This window comes from Halichoerus grypus, chromosome 2, assembly GCF_964656455.1.
Source record: "Halichoerus grypus chromosome 2, mHalGry1.hap1.1, whole genome shotgun sequence".
NCBI lineage: Eukaryota > Metazoa > Chordata > Mammalia > Carnivora > Phocidae > Halichoerus > Halichoerus grypus.
In genome coordinates, this window is record NC_135713.1 from 177,296,824 (window position 1) to 177,303,280 (window position 6,457).

At 42.1% G+C, this 6,457-nt stretch overlaps 1 protein-coding gene across 1 annotated transcript in view; it reads right to left on the reverse strand.

Moving 5' to 3' along the window:
- Positions 1-6,457, reverse strand: part of LPO (lactoperoxidase) — a 42,581-nt gene that overhangs the window by 35,405 nt on the left and 719 nt on the right. The window lies entirely within an intron of this gene.

The following is a 6,457-nucleotide window of genomic DNA, read 5'->3' on the forward strand; positions in this document are numbered from 1 at the left end:
GGGTTGACTTAACTCAATTGTTCTGGCTTCCTTTACCCTGCAGTTCTCCTGGCTTTGCCTTCTCCAGCTTCTACTCTATCCTTCCTTTGGAGGCAAGATGGCACGCAACCACACTCAGAGAAAGGCAGAGAATCTCACAGAAGAAAAAGAATAGCTTTCCCAGAAATGTTGGCAAGACTTTTTTACATCTTACTGGCCTGAATTGGATCACATGCCACCACCACCACCACCACAACTGACAAACCAACTCACAAAGGTTAGGGAACTCCATTGAGGTCCTCAGGGGAGGAGGGAAAGTAGAGAGGAGATGGCTTGGATTCCTGAAGCTTGAAGGGCTGGAGGGATTGTTAGTCACCTGGGAGATGTAGGACCAAGAAACCAAGAACACTCCTATTTCTCCAAGTGTTGACATGTCACTGAAGACCTGGGCTAACCTGTTGGGACACACTGTAGGGAACTTTAGCTCCCATTCAGCTTTCCTAGATGGGGCAGGACCTCTGACTGTTGGCACATGGATACCTGGGACCAATCCCTAAGGCTGCGGTCCTGGGGGATCCAGTTAGTCATGAGGAAGATGGACATGATGAGCACAAAGCAGCTCGCTCCTGTCCGAGTGCAGACCATGACCATCCCAGCAATGACCATGATGGAGTAGATGTCTTTCGAAGGCACAGGGACATTACTCTGAGTCCAGGGAATGGGAAGGGCTGCCAGTACCAACTGACCCTGGATTTCTCATCAGCTTTGCGGTGGAAACTTGAAGTCAGATCTAATTTAACAACGTCTACTATTGTGATTATTCACATGATACAGTTGAGAATAAATACAATGTATACCCATGCTCCACCACCCAGCTATGCATTGCTTCCTCTGCCTGGAATGCTCATTCTCCAGATATCCACATGGCTTGCGCCATTACCATCTTCGGGTATTTACTTAAATATCACAGTTTCAGTGAGTGTTTTCCTGATTTCCCTTAAAAAATATTTCAAACTCTTATCCCATAATTCTCATCATCCTTCCTTGCTTTTTTTCCCCTCATGGAACTGACCACTATATATTGTACATGTTTTACTTTTTTGTTTACTCTCCATCTCTCTACCTGGACCATAATAATTCCATGAGGTCAGAGATTGTATGTCCCTGGGGCCTAACACAGTGCCCCACACATAGAAGATCCTCAATAAATATTTGTTAAATGAATGAATGAAGTGAATTAATTGATGAATTCTGAAGCAAACTCATAACTACCATATCTTAGGGGCTCGGACAGTGTTGCTGAGAATCCTTACTCAAAGCAAGTTGCATCACCACCTAATTTCAACCCCAGCAGCTGTGGCCAAATCATTTTTTTGAGAGAATAGCTAAAAACAACTCAAAATTATTGTGTAGATATGAATATAGACTTTCAAAAAATCATTGCTGATTTGGGGAAAAGTCAGTGCACTTTAATAAAATTAAACTTGAAAGAATCCCGCAGTTGGCAGAAAGTTCTGCCACTTATTAGAATTTATTGACGACATTAATTTCTTTGTATTTCCAGGAGGATACCAAGAAAGAGAGGAGCATGGAAGGTGAATTTTAAAGTCCCTGTATTTCTAAAAATTGAAACTTCTTGGTGGTGGTGGTGCGGGGGGGAGCGTAGAAGCCAATGTCATCAGAGTCCTACTATTTAGAACACTCCTATTTCTCCAAGTGTTGACATGTCACTGAAGACCTGGGCTAACCTGTTGGGACACACTGTAGGGAAATTGTGGCTGCCCAAGATAAAAGCAGTTAATTATCAGAAATGGAGTGTATTTCTTGGGAGAAGTCATTTGAGATCTGACTAGGGCATATGAATGAACTGCTTCAGATGCTGAGCTTCTGGGTACTGCTGACCTATTTTACTCTCCTACCAACTCTGGTAATGTCAGTGTGCAAATACCCACGTGGTCCCACCTATTCCACATGTTGGTACACTGCCTGGAAGAGGCTAGGGAAAGGAATGCCCTGAGTAAGTTGGCCTGGGTTTAGCCCCGCTCCCATGCCAGTGTTTCCTAGGATCACCTCCCTCAAACGTACTTGTAACAGATGTTGTTGGTGCCCTGCCCAGCTCCCCCTGACCAGCTGCTGAGCATGTTAACTGTCAACAGCCCATACACGCACCTATCTCAGGATTGCTCTTGGCTGATGGGTACTCCCCAGCCCAGAGGTGCCTAAGAGGTTCCATTCTGCTTCTTTCAGGGAATCAATCATTTCTCCAATGAGCCCTGATAGCTTTGTAATGGAGAATGGTATGGTAGTTAGAAACCAAAGTCTGGGTATGGGATTAACTAATTGGCCCATCTTCAAGTTTGCTGATTCATTCTTCTGCCAGTGCTAATGTGATACTGAGGCTCTCTAGTGAATTTTTCATCTCATTTATTGTTCTCTCCAACTCCAGAATTTATATTGTTTCTTTTAAAAAAATAAGTTATATTTCTTTACTGATATTCTCTATTTGGTGAGACATCATTTTCATTACATGCCTTTCGTTCTTCATAGTTTCCTTTAGTTCTTTGAACATCTTTATATAAAAATTCTTTTCATACAAACATTATACATATATAAGCTATCTCTCATATATAGATATAGATAAAGATATAGATATAGATATAATAGATTCAGGCATCTCATGTCTTCCCTGGATATACATACCACCCTGCACGTGTGTGTGGCCTTCTAGATTTCCAAGATAATATCAGAGCTTTTGAAAACTCCCATGGGCACATCAGTGCCCAGTTTTTCCTTTCAAGTTTTTGGTTAGTTTCTTGGTTGTTTCAGTTATTATCGTCACCTCAAGTGGCTGCACTATTAAGCAACTGCAATATTAAACAAAAGCCATGTCATTGCTTTTGACATTCCTGTCCAGGGGAAAAGGCTATTCACAGTAAGCTTGAGCTGGGGAGAGGAAAGAGGAAATAGGACAATTAAAGCCACACATCTCACTGTTCCTACTGAAATTTGGCTGTTTTGCTTGAATAAATGCTCCTTGGATTATTGCATGCCTTTGGTTAATTTCTAGATTTCTGAAAAAGTTGATGTTGATAAGTGTTGCCAGTGTTCTCACTGCTTTTGTGAAGAAGTCAGTTTTTGAGATTCTTCCTCTACCATTCCAGAAGTGGCTTTAAAAAAAAAAAATTGTCTTTATGTTTTCTATTTAATTGATTTCTGCTCTTATATTTATTGTTCTTTCCCTGCTTCTTACTTTGGTTTTAATTTTCTTCCTAGTTTATCAAAATTGAAATTTAGATTACTGATTTGAGAGTTTTTTCTTATAGAAGCATTTTTTTTAAAAGATTTTATTTGGGGCGCCTGGGTGGCTCAGTTGTTAAGTGTCTGCCTTCAGCTCAGGTCATGATCCCGGGGTCCTGGGATCAAGCCCCCGCATCGGGCTCCCTGCTCCGCAGGAAGCCTGCTACTCCCTTTCCCACTCCCCCTGCTTGTGCTCGCACTCTCAGTGCGAGCACAAGCAGGGGGAGTGGCAGGCAGAGGGAGAGGGAGAAGTAGGCTCCCCGCAGAGCAGGGGGAGCCCGACCGATATGGGATTTCCATCCCAGGACCCTGGGATCATGACCTGAACTGAAGGGAGTCACTTAACCAACTGAGCCACCCAGGCACCCTATAGAAGCATTTTATACTATAAATTTCCTTCTAAGCATATCCAACATTTTGATACATTGTATTTTCCTTTTCATTCAGTTCAAGATATTTCCTTATTTCCATTATAACTTCTTTCTTGAAAAATTATTTAGATGTTAAATACCAAATACTTGGACTTTCCCAGATACATTTCTGTTTTTTTTTTTTTTTTTTTTTTTTAAGATTTTATTTATTTATTTGACAGAGAGAGAGCGAGAGAGGGAACACAAGCAGGGGGAGTGGGAGAGGGAGAAGCAGGCTTCCTGCTGAGCGGGGAGCCCGAAGTGGGGCTCCATCCCAGGACCCTGAGATCATGACCTGAGCTGAAGGCAGACGCTTAACGACTGAGCCACCCAGGTGCCCCTTGTTTTTTGTTTTTTTTTAAAAAGGTTATTTATTTATTTATTTGTCAGAGAGAGAGAGAGAGCACAAGCAGGGGAAGCAGCAGGCAGAGAGAGAAGCAGGCTCCTCGCTGAGCAAGGAGTCCGATGTGGGACTCGATCCCAGGACTCTGGGATCATGACCTGAGCTGAAGGCAGATGCTTAACCAACTGAGCCACCCGGAGCACCCCCAATCCTTCAACTTTTAAACTATCTTTATATTTAAAGTGGGTTCCTTGTAGGCAACATATATTGGATTTTTTAATCTAATCAGACAATCTCTGATTTATAATTGGAATGTTTATACCTCATGGCCCCTTCCTCCATCCTCAAAGTTGGGGAGAGAGAGAGTAAAGCAGAAGTCAATCCTATTATTCCTCATAAGACTGTTTCATTCAGGAGGATTTCTTCCTGGAACCACGGTGAGTTCAAGGGATATTTATTAGGCACAAAGCATGGACACTGCGGGACCCAGAAAAGGTTTTGAAGAACTATAGTGATGTTCCTTTTCTTATGCTTTCCTGAAGTCTTATAGTGAGGACAGCCCAAGTGAGCTATAAAGCACCAACTGCGGAAGGGAAAGGAAGTGTGATGGGCTATTCTGATGTGGCTCCGCATTGCACTGGTTTAGGTATGAAAAAATTAGGGAAGGAGTTGGGGTGGGAGTAGATCTAAGGAAGCAGCACAATTCAAAAGAAAGCTCACAGAGTTGAGTCAGAACATCTTAAATATAAGTCCAGGCTCTATGCTTCCTAGTCATGTGAGAAATTTAATTAATGTATTGGTTTATAAATATGTGAAATGGAGGTGATAATACTAACCCTTCATGATGGCTTGTACAAGTGCTTTCTAAACGAAACAATTTTTCCAAATGATGGTGTTATTTTAGGGAGAACACTTGTCAACTCTGAACCATCCTGGTTGGGGATGAGGGTGGTAGGTTTGCTGGTGATGGTTCAAGGGATTTTGGCCTTTATACTGTGTAATCCAAACTTCTGACTCTTAACAAGATGTTAGTATGTAAGTGTGGCGGGGAGCACATCATTCTCCATATTATAGTATGAACTCCTTCAGAATCTGATAAAAGCCATGAACTTGTTCCAGAAAATGCACCCCACAAAATTCTAGGGAAAGAGTTCACAGATCCCTTGAACCTCACTCATGGACCCCCGTTTTAAGAATCCTGATATATAGGGCGCCTGGGTGGCTCAGTCGTTAAGCGTCTGCCTTCGGCCCAGGTCATGATCCCAGGGTCCTGGGATCAAGTCCCACATCGGGCTCCCTGCTCGGCAGGAAGCCTGCTTCTCCCTCTCCCACTCCCCCTGCTGTGTTCCTGCTCTCGCTGTCTCTCTCTCTGTCAAATAAATAAATAAAATCTTTAAAAAAAAAAAAAAAAGAATCCTGATATACAGATAACCAGTAAACAAAGAGAAAAGATAAAAATCTAGTTTATCAGTATAAAAATAATTCAATTATGGTTCCTTAAATAATTTATATTTCCATACCATGTGATACAGTACCTATTTTGCTTATAATTATGTCAGATTGACATTGCTCTAAGTTTGATTTGGCTATAAACTAAACTCTTGATGCATGCTCCACCTTTGTCATTTGTTGTTCATGTGGCATAGTGTCGTCTATTTACAATTTTAAAAGGAAAAATTAGAGGGTGGCTGGGTGATGGACACTGGGGAGGGTATGTGTTGTGGTGAGCGTTGTGTATTGTGTAAGACTGATGAATCACAGACCTGTACCCCTGAAACAAATAATACATTATATGTTAATAACAAAAAAAAATAAATAAAAATAAAAATTTCAACCAAAAAAAAGGAAAAATGAGACCATTTCTTAAGAGCTAGTATTCTGAAGCCTCCATAGTTCCATCTGTTGAAATAATTATTTCTCACGTTGGAGACTGCGTGCTCTTATGGAATAAAGAGCTCAGTGGTAGGTGAGAGGCTGCAAGGCAGAGCGGAAGGTGTTTAAGCTTCAAAAGACGGACCTGGGCTGGAATCCCAGCTCCTTCACCCCTTAGGACAGTTCAATCTTAGCAAACCCTTTAAGCCCTGGCTTTCCTTGACTTCATCCATTAAATGGCAATAACAATGCCTACTTAAGGGGTTTCTTCGAGGATTAGGGACAATGCAAACAGAGTGCCCAGGCTGTATTAGATCCCACGTAAATGGCGCTCTTATTACGGTGAGTCCTTGGTGTTACACAACAGCAGCCATGCTGCCCAGGACTCCCAATGCCATATAATCAAACTGGCATGAGATTACTGAATTCAGGGGACAACTGCTTACTCTCTTGAGGGAGTGACAAATGTCAAAGGCTGGTAACTGTTGACATACCCCAAGGTGCCAGGGAGCCAGACTCCAGGTTATGATGGGACTTGCTTTGATAGTCCAATGAA